We start from the raw sequence: 17,175 nt of genomic DNA on the forward strand, positions 1-17,175 counted from the left end.
TTAAAAAGGGGCACGATGGGGGCTGTAGCTGTGACTCATCTGTTTGTCTCCTGCCGACAAAAATGAACAAACTCATGTCCCGTTTGTGTTGTAACTGAAGCTTAGATCTAAAGTCGGGGTATTTTTAGCAGGAGGTTGAAGAGCCTGTCTTAGCTCTCTATCTCCTGCACTCTCCTTCCTCTGGAGAAAACTCCCAGAATCCCTCAGGAGGTCAGCTGATAGACAACAGCTCTGAGATTCACAGCTTTCTTTCTTTCTTTACAGCACACAAGCAAAAACACTGACGTGCAAGAAACTGCATTCCCTCCTCCTGCCTGCATTTATAAAGAACACAAGCAAATATTAGGTCATATTTACGTGGATATTTTTGTATGTTTTAATCATTTTGAGGAGGTCAGGCCCTTGTGAGGCTCGATATATAAATATACACACGCATACACACCGCCTGTCCTCCTCCCACCGGAGTCAGGCTGGCTAGAACAGAGTCCCTCTCAGCTGGCTCTGCAGAAGTGTGAGCTACGAGCTGCTGCTGTATATGTGTGTGTGTGTGTGTCTGAGTACGTATTGCAGTGAGCCAGCCAGTCACGCACATTCCTCTCAGGGAACTCCTCCTACATGCCTTTAAGCTGCTGCTGCACGTGGAGAGAGGCGCAGTCCAACACAAAACATGAGGAGGGAGGGGGAGGGATGGAGGGGAGGGAAGGGGAGGGAGGGGGTCTGTTAGCCAGCTGTAGGCTGAATAAGCGCAGGGTGAAAGAGATGGAGAGGGAGGCTATATTCAGAGACAATCTCCTTTTCTTTATGTACTGCAATCGGAAAGGCTTGAACAAAGAGAGCAAGAGACGGACCAAAGGGAGAAATATATGACTGAAGTCAAGATTCAAGGTCACAGCGTCCATCACCTTTACGATGGTCGGCTTGAACGTGCTGGACATACAGTAGTGGGTTGTGGTTAAGGTATATTCCCAGTTAACACTGAGGAAGGTTCTTGTTATTGGTGCTATTGGGGGATTTGGGCTAAAGGTGACGCTCCATGAGGGAGGCAAGGAGCAAAAGAGAAAGGAAGCATGGATGGATGGAGGGAGGTAAAAGAGTGATTAAGGGAGCAGTGGAAAACAGCCTCTGGGAAGTGGTAAGCTTCACATACCCCCCCCTCAAACACACACACAAACGTATAGACACATAGCCCCAATCGTGTGTGCACAATGGGTGTCAGATGGCTGCTTTCTAGGAAAGGCAAACCCAGGAACGCATACCCACACCCCTAAAGCACATATAACTAAAAGCACACATGAATACCAACAGACACAGTGACACATAAACACACCATCACCAAACACATGAACCCAGTGAAAACATATAAACATATACAGACACACACAGCAACACATGCACACACGTGCAGTGCGGGACAAAGGACTAGTGATGGAGGCTTTGGTTAAGGGGCCCAGCCTGCATACACATAGATGAGAGCTGTCATTCTTTAGGGCGTCGTGCCTGAATACAACATTCCTATGAAGCCTACACACACACACACACACACACACACATACAAAAGCAAAGTCTAAATAGAAGCTGAGAGGTGATCAGGATGCAGGACAACACAAAAAAAGCATAGACATGAAAAGAAAACCCTGCGTTCAACAAAAGCACCCTTATAGAACTGAGAAGTACTACAAAAAAGAAAAAAAAAACTGTAATATCCACAAAAAACAAACAGAGGAGGTGTTGTTCAGCCTGCTGCAGGAGGCTGAAGTCCCCTCCCTCTGTGGATGTTTTTGTTAATCCCATCTTTGGTGCAAATGGTTAATATCATTTGGGAATTTATGTAACAATCGGTGTTGTTTACCAATCATTAAACCTTACAAGCGGGGCTCCATGTTCAATCCTGCCGTTTGCTCCCCCTCCTCCTCCTCTCCTTCCCACTGGACCGTGACCAATTCATTCCTGCCTCTCCATCTCTTGAAATTGTAAACTCTGTCTCCCATCAATTCATATTTGCACATTTTGAATTAAAGAACGTCTCTAAGATGTCTTTCAGTTCTTTTTCCTATATTTTCTTGAGTTTTCGCCCTCTTAACCGTGTGTACGAGGTTATTTTGTGTCTTTTCTTTTCAAATCTTCGTATAAACTCCACTGGCCCCTTGCCTTCACTTAGAAAAGTACCATAGCAACTACTAGCAGTGCTTGAGAAATGCAAACAGAAAAACATTTCATCAAGGAAAACATAATCACGTTTAGGCCCACTGTTTAAATAAGAGGCTTTGCTGATACATCCTGCACTTCACCGACCCAAACCCAAACACATAACACACAATGGAACACTGATCTTTCTCTTTTCCATGTGCGTGTGACCTCTCCTCCAGCTCCCGATAATGTGTGATGTGAATTATGTAACAGGTCGGATTTAGATTCGGGCGTCTTATTATTAGACCTGTGACCGCCTGTCACCAAGTGCAGCTGGAGCCCCGCCTACAGATCGGCTGGTCCGGCCTTTAATACGTACACACACTCAGGCACACATACCTCTCAGCTGTCTCCGTGTCCTCGGGCCAACGGATCAGTACAGAGTCATGTGGGATGGAAAAAGGCCTCCAGGACAAGAGTGGAGTGGTTGGCCTCGATAGCCAACGCTGTGTTCAGAGTAAACACACCGCGGAGCACGCTGACATACACTTTGGTGTGATTCATCATTACCTAAGGCCTGTCAGAGAGGCAAACGAACAAGTTGAACATGTCGGTGCCTGGTCAAAATGGTTATGAAGCTTGTAATATGAAAACATGCTGTTAAAATCAATTTTTACTTTTTGTACGCAGTAGTGTAGGGGTGCAACTAACAATTATTTTAATTATGGATAGGGATGCATAATGTGGAGATTTTTTTTGAGCCAATATCGATAACACATTCAAATTTTTGTATTTTAAAAAGTTCACAACCTGGAATTTATGCACACCTGAGGGTAAGAAAGGCAAAGATGTAGTGAGCAAAGATGGATGATTTAATATCCCATGGCTCTGATAAGACCTAATTCTTATTTCCTCTTCGTCTTCTTCTTTGCGTTTATTATTCTGCCTGTTAAGTCTATGAAAGCAAACTGACTTCACATTATTAGCTCTACGTATCGGCTAGAATTCCAGATACTGATAAATGGCCGATGATATAAATACATTGGTCTGATATACATCAGGCATCCCTAATTATCAGTGAATTGATCAAAGAGAGGAGGGCTCTGCAGCAGGTAATTAAAACTGCCCCAAACATCATTGGTGCCTAACGACAGGAAATCAGTGAGGTGAGGTGCCTGCGTAGAGCCAAAAGGACAACATCTACCTAGGACAAACAAGAGATACATGAGTGTCCACTGACATACCACCAGACTACAAAGCAGCTACTGTCCCTTGGCTGTGAGACTCCTTAACTCAGCCTCAACACTCTGACATTAAAAGTTTTTTGGGGACTATCATTTATTCCTTTGTCTCTATAGGTGAATGTTTGTTGTGTGTGCAGCTTAGGGAACGACAACTGAAATGTCATTTTCATCTTTCAGTCTTTAAAATGACAAAAAATGTGAAAAATGCTCAGAAGCTGGTAAAACAAATGCTTGACATTTTTGCTTAAAAAAAATGCTAAAGTGATTAATCTGATTATGAAAATAGTAGGCAACAAATGTTCCTTTGATCGCTGCAGCTCTGCAGTCGTGTGTCCGTTTTAACAGAGACAGATGGGACAGAAGGAAAGAGAGGGACGCAAAGTGAGAGACATTCAGATAAGCTGACCCATTAATACGTGCACTGCGGCCACACAATTACTGCATGGTTTGTCCTCTTTCTATAGCAAAAATCTGCTCTGCTCTCTATACACACACACACACTCATTCAAACACAGCTAATTTGAATGCTGTGTAAGTACCCATATGGCAAAAACCACTCCCATTCTCCTCTGCTCAGCCATAGCGGTTCTCTATACGTGCGATTTGTTTATGTTTCGTTTAAATGGAGCATAGAGCACTGCGAGAGTCTTGCTAGTCTATCCTCATTAGTGATGCGTCTGTGTTGGCAGGGCAGAGACAAAAGCCAGTGGCAGACGAGTAAAAAAAAAAAAAGAGCAACTGATCAAAGTCTCAGCGGGAACACAGCACTGATGAGGTCACCTATAGCTGGGCTACCGGTGATCAAAGCCAATACGAGATAATATACTGCAAGGCAGTGAGCAGGGAGAGACGAGACATATTTCAGAAGCAGGGAGACAGAAGGTCTTCACAGATATTGGAAGAGACAGACGAGTAGTCTAAAGGGCAGATAGGAAACATGCACAGTTAGTTCAAAGGCAGGCAGGAAGTCGTATTAACGTTGTTTTCCAGTTAGCTGTCTGTCAAGTGGATTTCATGCACACGTTTGAAACCTTTGCGGAAGACAAAAAAGAAAAAAAGAAAAGTGAATTAGGTGGCAGTTGCATCAGCTGATGCATGTCGAGAGCTTTCTGAATGTCAAAACACATCCATGACAAAAAGCTAAAAATGGCAAGTTGTTGTGGAAAGAATGAAAACAGAAAAATCTAACTTGGCAGATTGCGGAGGACAAATATATTACAGAGCATGTTTTTGAATGTCTAAAGCCATCTCTGAACTGTTGTACTACAAAACTGAACAAATCGTGACTTGGCTGTGGGGGTTTTCTTGATTTTTTTTTTCCTTTTTAAACCATCATGCTTGAAAGTTGCTCAACATTTTCATTGAGGAATAAAAACAAAAAAATAAAAAATAAAAACTGCTGCAGATTTAGACTAACAAGTCGGGGAGGAAAACATCCAGACAGACTATGACAGAAAAACAAGGATGAATAAACTGAGTTTATTTATATTTAATCTGAGTGTAATATTCCAACTAACTTGACAAGACATGACAACAATGAACAATTAAAAGAAGGGCTAAAGTAGTACACTTTTAAATGCTTTTTCCTGTTCAAATGTTGAGACTGGCAGTCAAAGTAAATAAATGTGTGTCCACAGCTACAGTTGGGTTCCCTTTGTGCAAGACATTAAATCCCTTAACTGCTCTAGCGGGGCTGAGGCAATTTTCTCAAGATGAATAAATAATAAAATGAAGAGAACAAAGGTCTGTAGAACTGGACTGAATCTTTAAAAACAACACAGCAGGGACACCAGAGGACTTTTAAGATTTCTGAGACTCAAAACGCTCTTTTTAAGATGCATTTGAATTTCATTTTAGGACCTGCAGACTCTAGATAACCAGCGTGCCGGGGGGCTGTGTGTTAAAGGCATTTCCACCCAGCTTCAGTGCAGCAGTGGCAGCACTGTACTGAGCTCGCTGAGGTGTGTCGGCTTAACACATAATGATATCTGGCTCTTTCTGAATGGAACCAAACAGTTAAGGTTCAATCTTACTGACTGCAGGTTCCTGGATGTTCTTGATGGGAAATAACTGATGTATTTTCTGTACTGACATCTCTGTGGAAGGATATATAAATGCAAAAACAACTATGTAATGACCTTGAATCAGAAATGCAGATGGGCCTAAGTACATGTGCGGTATGTGGTGCAGAATTGCCATTTTAATTCGTACTTTTAAGCAATTTCCTTTAACGATTCTAGCCATTCTTGCATTATCAGGAAACTTAGCTGCATCAAACAAAGCACTTCTAATCTCTCTCCATGTTGCTCAACAAATGACAAGACTGTGTCCCCTCTGTTGAACTGTGCAAAGGTAGAGGAAGCAGAAACAGAAACAAATCTATATTTAACACCAGCTCTGTTGTGCTTGTACTGCAAAAGGGTCATATGATGTTGTGTGGGACTCAGAAGCACTTAGATGTATGTTCATATTGTGTTACACCACAGCGGTAACAACCAAATAAAAAGTTACCACAAAATACTACATGTAGTGTACCATCATAGTTTGTCTAATTCTCCAAGTCTCAGGAAGATTACAGAGGCAGCATTTTCATTTTTCAAATGGTTGCCCGAAGAATAGTGAAACGAAAATCTCACCCTCAGTTCTTAGTGAGAAAATTCAGATTCTCATTTTATCAAGAATTGTGCTGCCCTACCCCACACACACACACACACACACACACACACACACACACACACACACACACACACACACACACACACACACACACACACACACACACACACACACACACACACACACATAAACATACACACAGCTGCACTTCCACAATGAATATACAGAGGCAGAATGTGAGATTACACTGACAGTTCTTCCATGCTAAATCTCCTTGCTGCAGCCCCCGGTGAGATAAATTTAGACACAACTTGGTAGCTCTCATTTTCTGTTTATCTCTCTCTGTCTGATTTCAAAGTGTAGGTCCCTACAATCAACCGTTTGATGACTTGTGTCTGCCAGCATCAAGGCCCATTTAAAAAAAAAGGGCTAATGTGGTGAATGCCTGGAGTCATACATTATGGAGCGATAAATATAATTGCAAGACAGTGAGAAAAGTTCTGACGGGCACAAGTTACTTACTAAAATGCTGACACATATGTCTTACTGTGCTCTTTTGATTTCCACGAGCTATAGCTAGTAGGCTAAGTGGCTCACCCTTTAATGTACAAGCAGCAGCCTTGACTCAAACCATAGCACAGACAACGCAGAGATAATTTGAAAAAGACAAAGGCACTCCCCTAAAATCCAACACAGGGCAGGGCTTTTGACGGCTGCCTGATGTCCACTGTGTGGCTATCCCAAGGCGATGACAGGACATAGCCAGTTTCAAAGTATTGAAATGCACTGGTAGCAAAGCAGGTGGCAGATCTGAAGCGTCAGCAACTCTGGCGACTGCATTTCACCACCCTGGGAATTGTTTGCAATGCCGTCTTTTCTGTCCCATGGCCAGTTCTGCAGTCTGGTCGACTATATTTGGAGACCAGCTGGGCTGCGAAACCAGATAAACTATATCTCCTTTTCCTGTATATCTGAAAGATTACAATTGCTTGCTGATATTTTTCTTAAACTGTGTGTTCCTTACCGACCTTCGTTTATATGAGCACTTCACAACAACAGCGTGATACAAACATGTTGTGTGTCCCGATATGTGCGAGACGACAGAACTAACGGGACTAAAGAGAAGTTACATCAGAGCGAGCAGTCTCACAGTATGAACTGTATGCATCCATGCAGTCCATGTACAGTACGTGTGTGTGTGTATGGAGTATCATGCAACATCATCATATCAAGCAGCAAAATCCATAATGTTGTAAGTATTCACTGACATTCCTTTATCTGCTATTCAGGCCCTGTTAAGCTTGCTTAAAGGAGTATTTCACTCAAGTATAAAACTGGGCTGTCTATGCAGTAGTAAGACAAATATTTTTGAATTAACATTTTTGGACATGACCACAGAAAACAGCGAAAAAGGCCAGCGGTATTTGCTCATAAGGTTTATTGTCCGTTTTGAAACAGAAAACCGTATGACGGCTGGCTGGCAACAAACAAAGCGCAATACAGGAACCACACGGCCACCAATTCCAGTTAACAAACTTTCTCTATTGTAGCTAAACAGCACACAAAAATATTTAATATGTAACTAAATCTTTGTTTATAGTTTCATCACCAGTGCCTAGTTTAGACAGCTTGATTGGAGTTTGGTGAGACACCCTCTCACTCAATCTGATCTTGAACCAACTACACTCTGTCTGTAGATGCACAATAACAAAATGAGGAAAAACAATCTGTAGTCCTTAGAATCTGCCAGATGACACGTTTTGCTTAATTTGAGGAATTTTTGCCTGCAAAGACGAAAGGCTCTGGGTGCTGACATGAAGACAAGTTTACCATTGTTCAGTTACATGTACTCCCAACAATGTTGTGAGACAAAGCTGGTTGAAAATCAGTAAAGTTCCCGTTTAACACTGAAATTCTGTTTAGCGTGTCGTTAGTTAGCATTGCAGGTTATACTTGAATCATAGCACCTTGAACTGAAATCAAACCATGTGGTACCTACAGATTCCCACAGGTTTATAAGCTTTGTGTTTGTGCTAAAATCCGGTGCTTTGTACAAGCTGACATGGTGTTTACAACTTCTTAAGTGCAAATTCTGATACTTCTGAGGTAAGCTGATTTTTTATGTAAACACAGCTGTTGTCTAGTACTTTCTTGTTCCTCATAATGTCGCTGAAGGCCAGAAAAAAATCCAAAACAAAATAACCCAACAACAAATCAGTCACGATTTTAGACAGCACACCAAAGAGAAGTCTATTTTTGTAGTCAGCTGTATAGCAATGGTGTTGTCATGACTTCAAGCATATTTTCTTGTCAAGCTGCCATGTTGAAAGTATGCAGACAGGCAAGTGATGCCCATAAGTGAATTCATATTAATTAGGCACAGCTGATGCAATTCTGTCAGGCAGATACTCCTCAGCTAGGAATAAGATGCTTATCTTATTACTTATATTATCTAATAAAATGTTTAGCAGAAATGTTGACAGGATTGGTGAATTCTAATTAAACATCCACTAATAGAAAGCACCCGCGGGGGTGATAATGTTTCAATATTGCTACATTTCCTGTGAAAGCAGAAACTGCAACAGGATTGAAGACGTAACTAAGCAGCCCTCTGGCTGTGCAATTCCTTTTTAAGTCCTATTATAACAGGAAAGACCTGACTGACCTGGGACTGCTGAACAACAGTGATCAACGATCACAACTGTTGACCAGCGAAGAAAGGGAGGGGAAAAAAGGGACAAGTGTTACCACGGCAACAGAGACCTTTAGTTAAACATTCCCGTCACGGTGATTGAAGAGTGTCTGTATGGAGGAATGAGCTGCACCAATATGCGTCTTTGTATGTGACAGTGAACTGCAGCTTGACGAGAAGACAATTAATGCTCCTGTTGTGCTGTGAGTGTGTGTGTGTCAGCGTATGAGTGTTTTGCTTTAGAGCATGTCTGTTGTGCTCATGTCTGTTGTGCTCACGTCCTTGTATTGCACACTGAGAGCGTCTGTTAAGCTCTTTATGTGATCATACTCGCTTCGTGTGTGTAGGTGTGTGTATGTTATTCCAAGTGTGTCTGAGTGTTTATGCCTCTCTTGTATCTTTTGTTCTGCCTCTCTGTGGCAGAGCGGCAGAGGATTGTTGCTACATTTTAATTGTAGTAACGGGGTCAGCTGTGTTTCCATAGTGTTTTATAACATGAAACACACACATCACTGCCAGCTCACCTTTCCTGTTTTTGTCTGCCTTGTGTTACAGCACTGAAAAACACTGGAAGTGGAGGTGAAGTCTGCCAAGAAACGGGCATCTTTTTGCTTGTAAGGATCAATGGTGCGCAAAAGCTGATCCAGACTCAGTTTGATGTGTTGAAATTGAGCTTATAACAGGCTCTGACACTGATTTGACTATTAAGTTGGCTATTAGCAAATCTCATAAACTTTGTCTTTCAGCAACTACTTAGTACCAGAAAGTTTAGTTACTCAGGGTTTCCAATAATATGTTTCAGTTTGAGAGTCTGCCTTTTTCCAAACTTTTCCAGTTTCCTCCCACAAGATTAACTGAAATGTTTCCTCAAAACTGAGGACTTTGGATCCATGACATGTGTGAGTGTGTGTGTGTGTGTGTGTGCCCCTCTATCCAACACAAAGGGGCAGACTCACGGCACACTTAGCAACAGGCCCTGATTGGCTGAGAGGCGTCAGTACAGTTCCAGCTGAGGAGAACCCTTCTTCTGTTTTGTGAACTCAGCTGCTATTATTCTCCCACTGCCAACAAACAATACACAGACACACTTGACCCAGACTGACACACCACCTTGCCCTCTCGCTCGCACCCCTTATTGTGAGCCATAAACAGAGCTGTTGTTTAGGAGCCGAGCGGCTCGCATACTGGTTGAGTCACGTGGTAAACAAGCTCGAGGCTCTGGAAAAAACTTTTCATCATGAGGTGTGAGCGCCTAACAGACAAAACTAATCTAAGCTGATGTGGAAAAAGTAACTCTGACCTAAGACCTGATTCAGAGAGCAGCAAATGTCTACTCAGTAGTTCTTGTTCCACCTGGTTGTTGACATGTCCTTGTCTCCCTTTTCCTTAGAGGATTGAGAAATTCCTGTATATTTTCTGCATATGGCTAGACGGCAAAACATTATATTCTCTTATATAGCTGTGTATGCAGCTTTAGTGGGTATTTTAGATTACACCCACACCTACTGCAGTAAACTTTTGTTGAGTTCACACACAAATTCTCTTAAATCACTTCTGTTCAGCTTCCTTACAGTATTAGGTCAGTACTACATGATGAAAGAACCAGCAACAACGCTTTCTCACAATTAGGTAACCAAGGTTGAAGGAGTGCCAAAGTGTCTGCATTATTTCAAAGCAACCACACACTCAGTCAGCTGATTTAAGCGAGTAGCACGCCTTTAACCAGACAGGACTGGCAAAATCAGCTGGTAACGCCTTTGCATCAGATGAAAACTGGCATACTCTCTGCCAGCTACTGACCGCAAAGATGTAAATTCAAATCCCAACCCTGCTGGGATGTTTTAGGTGAGGAATGAGGTACAACACGCTCTCCTCGTCTCCAACAACCATAGCAACTGAAGTCCTTGAGTAAGGTACTTAAAACCCGCCATTATTCAGATGAGTTGCTCGGTGGCTAAAAAGAAAATTACTGGCTGCACTGGGCAGCTTCCAAGTATAAATTAAATTAGGCTGAGTAAATGAGTGGAGCTGAAAAAAATAGATGTGCTGTAAACCTTTCTGAGATTAAAAAAAGAGACCCATGAATACTAATATGAGGAATCACAAACACCAAAATAATAAATCAGGGACACGTGTAGCGAAAGGCAACTAATGTGTATTGCGACATTACTCAGCATGCCTCCTTCTCATCTTTCCTGAAATGCCAGAAAGATTATCTTCAGAGGCAGTGACCTAAGGTTTGTTGTGCCCTCTGCGGTGCCCTTTCTGACCTTACTTCCACATACTGTAGCCGGGCCCCCTAAGCCTGTTATTCAGGCAAGAGTGGTCCTTTGCAAAGTCATTGTCTGACAAATACCTGTTATGTAATGTGGAGTGGAGTGAGTAAACCAGTACTGGACAAGGTAGGTAAAGTGGGAATTACTAAGCCCCAGTAGAGCCAACAATCGTGCAGTCCTCCTGTCTGATCTGGCCTTTATAGTGTACGCTATAGCCACAAACTCATTGTAGATTCAACTTTCACATTTTTCATTTTAAAGACATGTGACAGAGTAGTGAATGCACATCCCAATATCATGTCAGGTGCATTGGCAAGAAGGTGAAAACAACTTGAAGATTTGTATATGAGAATGAAAATGTTAAAAATGATAATCAGCGTATGTTGTGTAGCTTTCTTTTTTGCATGTCTATTCATTCCGTTTAAAACCAATAATTACTTTCTACAACACTGGTTTAGACTAAACAACATTTTCACTGTGGTCGAAAAACTGTTTGCACTTCTCATTCCCGCACATAAGAGAAAGTGCGCAGCTCTATTAATGGGGCAATGTAGCAACAGTCCAACAGCACAACAGTGGTATAGTAAATTACTTATGTCTTTACAAAATAAATATCACATCATGTAATTCGATTCGCTTGGCGTTTGGCAATCTACATCATCCCCTTACATACCAACAACGACAGCAGAAATGTTGAAGAAAATGCCAGTCTGAAAGAAGTTTGAGATTACTGATGATGAATCACTTAATACAAATCTAGGTATTGTTAGAAGATTTAAAAAAATGTTGTAAGGGGGATATAGTCATATAATATGATGAAAGACTTTCAAAGCTTCTTTTGAAAACCTCAACAGAACCTTTCAATGCTAGTTACAGCCGTACTTACATGTATTCGCAGGGTACTATATTTAACAGTGTGCATAGATGGGGTCTCCTCGACAAATTCTGATCCCCTCTAAAGGTAACATCTCACTCTGAACCTTGACCATAGCAGTTTAAATTTCAGCAAGCTGACTGCTGGTGGCTACAGGACACTAGGGCAGTAGGGCAAACCAGCACCTCTCCGTAACCAGAGCCACCCTGTCCTACATGATTGCACGGGCCTCTGACCCCTCCTCTGCTGCCGATGCCAATTTCTAGAAAGGGGAGTACGAATTGAGCAACCCGAGCAGTGTAGCTCATATGAAAAGTGTGTCAGTTGTGGCACAGGCAGATTGAGGCAGTTGTCGGCTGGAATAAACCGCTTGGGACAAAGAAGCGCAAGATCAAAGTCTTGACATGGCTAGGAAAAAAAATCTTCACCTTGTTCTTGGTAACTCTGAACTGAATGATTTATCTGTCTCAAAAGGTCAAGCTCTCAGCTCTTGCTCAACTTGTGTCCTTTTGGGTGCTTCTAACCTTTTCATCTTTACACTGTTCTCCATTTATTTATCATTAAACACCTTCTTTTGTCAGGACTTGTGAAACTCAAAGTTACAGCTCCTTGACCCCTTAAATTCAATAACAGCATTCATTAACAGCACATCAAAAGCAAAAACCTAACCAGTAAAAGCTTAGCTGAGTCAAGGGGAAAAAAAGAACATTAACCCAGTTAGACAGGATAGACTGATCGTCAGCCGGTGTGTTGTGAGGATGAAGCAATGTTGGGTTTGATAGGGGAACTGGCCTGAACGAGATAAGATGAGACAATGGAGAAAAGGAAAGGGGATAGTTGTGATGAGTCTCAAATTAACTTAACCTCATGCTGTTGTTAATAAACAATGTGCTTAACGCCTCCACAATGAGCCCCCGAGGTATTTTCCGTTAGCAGAGACTGGGAACGTGTGCGTTTGTGTATGTGCAACCATGATTCTAATACATTAGAAGAATAAGTTCACATGAGACATTTATGGATATTGACTGGGTAATATTAGATGTCTCTTGACTGATCAGTATAAGTGATAACCCTCAGTATGAATGTGTTTTCAAGGTAAACTTAAACATTTTTTTAAGTTTATATAAAATTGAATGTTTGTCTGGACATGATAAACTGTGAAACCGTGATTTTTTTCTGAGATAGTCATTGTACTGTGAAAATGTCATACAGCTGCAATCCGAGCCTAAACTTTACCATCAATAAATGTTGTGTTTCATTCACTACAGAAACACCGTCTCTGAACATAATCCAGGCAGCGACGGCAGAACGCAATTATGAAACCAATTTAGTATTCTAATGTACAAATGTAATTTCTAGGAGACTGGGTTGAATCCATAGTGATGGAAGTGCATCCAAGCAGCTGAGAATCCAAGGCGCCTCTAGCAGAGCAGCATGGAGGACAAGAGAAAAGCAATCCGTGCACAGACGCTGAAATGAATTGTCTGCTGGCACTGTCGAAAAGCCGTGTCACCAGCTTATGTAGTTATTGACGCTTATGTACTGTGATTACACAGCAACCCATGCGGATAGGTTGGTGATGTCTGGACACACAGATGTGATCAGGTCACTTACAGATAACAGTGCGGATAGTCTGTGTAAACGATCTGATTTGAGAAAGAATCTGATTTGCCTGCAGTCTGAACAAAGCCTTATTCAAAACATTATTCAACCCAGCTTCCTTTTGTTCTTGTTCTCTCTTCATATGAATATCAGACATTTTAATTATTAATAATCTGTTATGGTATTTTTAGCACCATACCATAACAGCACATTAACAGCATGGGAAGACTGAAACAGAAGAGATATGCGTGTTGTGTGTCGGTCTGATGTATGAACCTGATTAAAGTGCTGGCTTACATAACACTGTGTGGTGTCTGGTAACAGACCTTTAAAGATGAAGAGGACTCAACCCTCTTCAGACTCAATCTAGACTGTCTGTCAAAATAAGGTAACATCAACCAGTTGTAGCATATCACTGACATTTCTTTATTTCCTCTTTAATCTTAGAGGAATTATGCTGCTACTTGTTATAATATCACATTTTTACCTTTATCAAGGGAGTGCCATGGTATTTTTTTTTAAATACTGCTCTTCAGCAGAAGTTAACCACATTTTAAGGTATACTTGCAAAATGTCTTTATTGAGCAATCAATATAGCAATAGCATTCCGATAAATCTGTCAGGCTGTACCATCAACTATTTTTCTCGTGTTTTAGATAGTAAGTAAACCTAGCTCTATTTCTGTCAATATGCTTCTCGTCTCGATATTATCAGCAGATAGTGGTGATGGGGGTGTTAAGTGCTGAGGTGTTACAGTAGTTGAAGTCTTTGTGATGACTCAGAGGACAGGAGAGAAAAAGAGAGGACGAGTAAAGAAGCTAGAATAGGTCAAAGATGACCAGTGGAGCGAGGAGTGGGATCGTTGATTCACCACAAGAGGTAGAGAGAATTGCCTGTATGAGGTCTTCCCTCCTTACAAATCTTGCAGAATAATGATAATCGCACATCCCTTAACAGACTCCTACATGAATGCTGCTGAGAGTATAAAGAAGCTGTCATTTTAGTTTCTCAGTTCCAAAAATAACAAACATGGAGGAAGCATGACAAAGAAATACTTTTGTGCCAGGCTGAGTGTTTGGGTTTTTTTTTTGTGTGGTTTCTGAGCAAGGTGTGCTGGTCCCACAGAATTAAGATCTACTTATGACACATCAGGGATTAAGGCTGGAGTGTAAGGAAGGGTTTATTATAGAGGACACCAGGATTTCATTGATCATCGAGATGAAGTACTTTATGGAGGTGTGGAACTTTGTTGCAATGCTGACATGGAATATTTGAGAGTTTGCAGCTTGCACAGAAATACACCCCGCTTACATTGATTGTTGGTTGTTACATTGCAATGTCTTTCTCTCTGGCAGAGGGAGGCAGCCAGGCAGTGATAAGAAAACATACTCAGCATCTTGAAAGCAGATATCTGGCGTCAAGCACAAAGTGGAACGTAAAAGTACTAACCCTGTCGATTAAAGTTTCAGCATCAACCCCAAAGCTTACGTGCAGAGTTCCCTCAACTCAAGAACCACAGATGCCCTGAAGAAGTGACACAAACATACAACAAAATGAATCTGCCAAAGACACAGAAACAGAGAAAGACAAAAAGGAACGTAGATATTGTTTCTACCACAACACCACCCCTACCATGACAAAACCACCAGGTCCAGATGGCTCTTCCTGTTCCTGCAGAGCAGTCTGCTGGTTGGCTATGAGGAGCCACGGGGGCGGGAGGATGTGACGAACACGCAAGCAAATGACATCACTTGCTCAGTGGCACCCTGGCAGCAGAAATGTGACCCATGCTGCTACTTTCAGCTTCAGCCAGTCAAACTCTAAGCCTGGATGGTGATAGCTTGTTAACACTGAGCCTTAATGAGTAGCTGTGCTAAATATATACACCTGCTTTTATGTCTGTGTACGTGTATGGATACAGCTCACTATGACTTGAATGACTTCAAGCATTAAGCCTATGTATATATAAATATCCGTATAGGGTACCAGCACACTTGTTTACGTGTCCTCATAAAGGGTCGGTGTGCTAAATAAAATGTACCAGCATTACGTAAGCACATTGCTGCACGGGTCAACTGGGTACTCAATCCTATGCGGTGGCTAGGCAAGGCTTGGCTACTTACAGTCAAAGCTGTCACAACAGCATTGATTTAGGCTGATTACTCCGGGAGCCAGGATAGTAACTCACAGCTGAATGCCTACCCTGTGTTGGTATTCATTGCGAAAGGCAAGCTCTGAATCTCACTGTACAATAGGGAGTCCAATATCCATGTTCAGTGCAGCTGGGTCAGCAAAAGGCAGTGGCGTTGTAATGAAAAGGCAATATGGTCATACACTTACATTTGTTGAGCTAAACTAATTGATGAAATGAATTCCAAGTGTAAGATTATGTGTGTGGGTGTGTGTGTAAACAGGAAAAGCGACTGGTTTTAAATAAATCTCAATGAAAAACAAGGTTATGGTTTTCAATCAGATGGATGATAGTCATCGACTACTGAGCCATGTACCATCGTAACATCGTGATTTAGAAGGCCCCAAACCAGAGAGAGGCAGGAGCTGTAGATATTTGAAAGATGTGGGAGAGAAAATGAAAGGAACTTGGTTGCTGCTCAATGCACTATGGTTATGTCTCCACATTGGGTTTATTATTTTCTTATTAAACCTGCCCAGTTTGGCAAACCCAAGATGTTGGGTTACATTGCTGGCAGTTGTGTTTGTTTTTTTGTGGAGCGCTGTTATTTGCAACTTCTTGGCTTATCTTTATCAGTATAGTGAGCCGGCTTACTTTGTTTCAAACTTCTGAGGCTGAACACAGCTAAGTTATGGACACAAGGGGATGTATGTCAGTCGCTCGCCAGGCAGGGATGTGAGAGCAGATGAGATTCCCTTAGCTGTTGATCGAAGACAGTTTTCTCGGCTGGGTGAGACAGTTGGAGGTTGCAGTCAGAGTGACACAGTGGGGTGCTAATGAGCAACTGCTGCCTTACATCACCAAACCCTAGTTTTCAATGCATCTGCTTTGCTTCCCATTATTATACTTTGAAAGGACAGGTTGTGTTTTGGAATTAAAAAAAAAAAAAAAAGAGGGTGCCAGCCAGCAAAGGCTTTGATGCAGCTACGAAACTATTGGGACAGAGTGCTGGTGAATAGATTAGTCCTTTAAAAAAAAAAATTAAAAAAAATACACAGACGGACTCCAGCTGTGTGAGGTGAGTAAAACAGACGAGAGCACCTGTTGTGGCTGCCTCCTGCTGAGGAGGAGGCAAAGACAACACAGGACTAGACAGGTGTCGTACAGGACAACAGTGTGTGTCGCTCTGTATTATCTGGCCCTCTCGTCAGTGAGAGTGTATACTCTCTGGCTAGGACGTCTCAGGGCAGCTGTAATCTGGCTGAGCGCATGGCAGAAGGCAGCCAGTAGAGTAAATTGGGTGAGGCGGGGTGAGGGGAGGTGGACTTGCATTCAAGTCCGCCTTAAAGAACAGACAAACAGGAAGCACCACCAAACAAACACACCAAATAACATTAGAGAGATCAGGAGCACAGTGGCGTGCCAGCTGACTGAGTCTCTCCAACATGACTAGCTCTGAGGTCATCTCCGTGTATGTTGTTCAATGTGCGTCTGAAAGGGCGAGAAGAATGAGAGCTGTGGTTGAGAGCATAAAGGAGGAGGCACTCATCACCATTCTTAGCCCATTGCTCATAAATTTCATTACATGACTTCAAAGCAGCATCTAATGCAAA

At 42.1% G+C, this 17,175-nt stretch overlaps 1 protein-coding gene across 2 annotated transcripts in view; it reads right to left on the bottom strand.

The window, feature by feature from the left end:
- Positions 1-17,175, bottom strand: part of atosa (atos homolog A) — a 33,628-nt gene that overhangs the window by 12,161 nt on the left and 4,292 nt on the right. The window lies entirely within an intron of this gene.

The sequence above is a fragment of the Pagrus pagrus genome (genome assembly GCF_965226575.1).
Source record: "Pagrus pagrus genome assembly, chromosome: 1".
NCBI lineage: Eukaryota > Metazoa > Chordata > Actinopteri > Spariformes > Sparidae > Pagrus > Pagrus pagrus.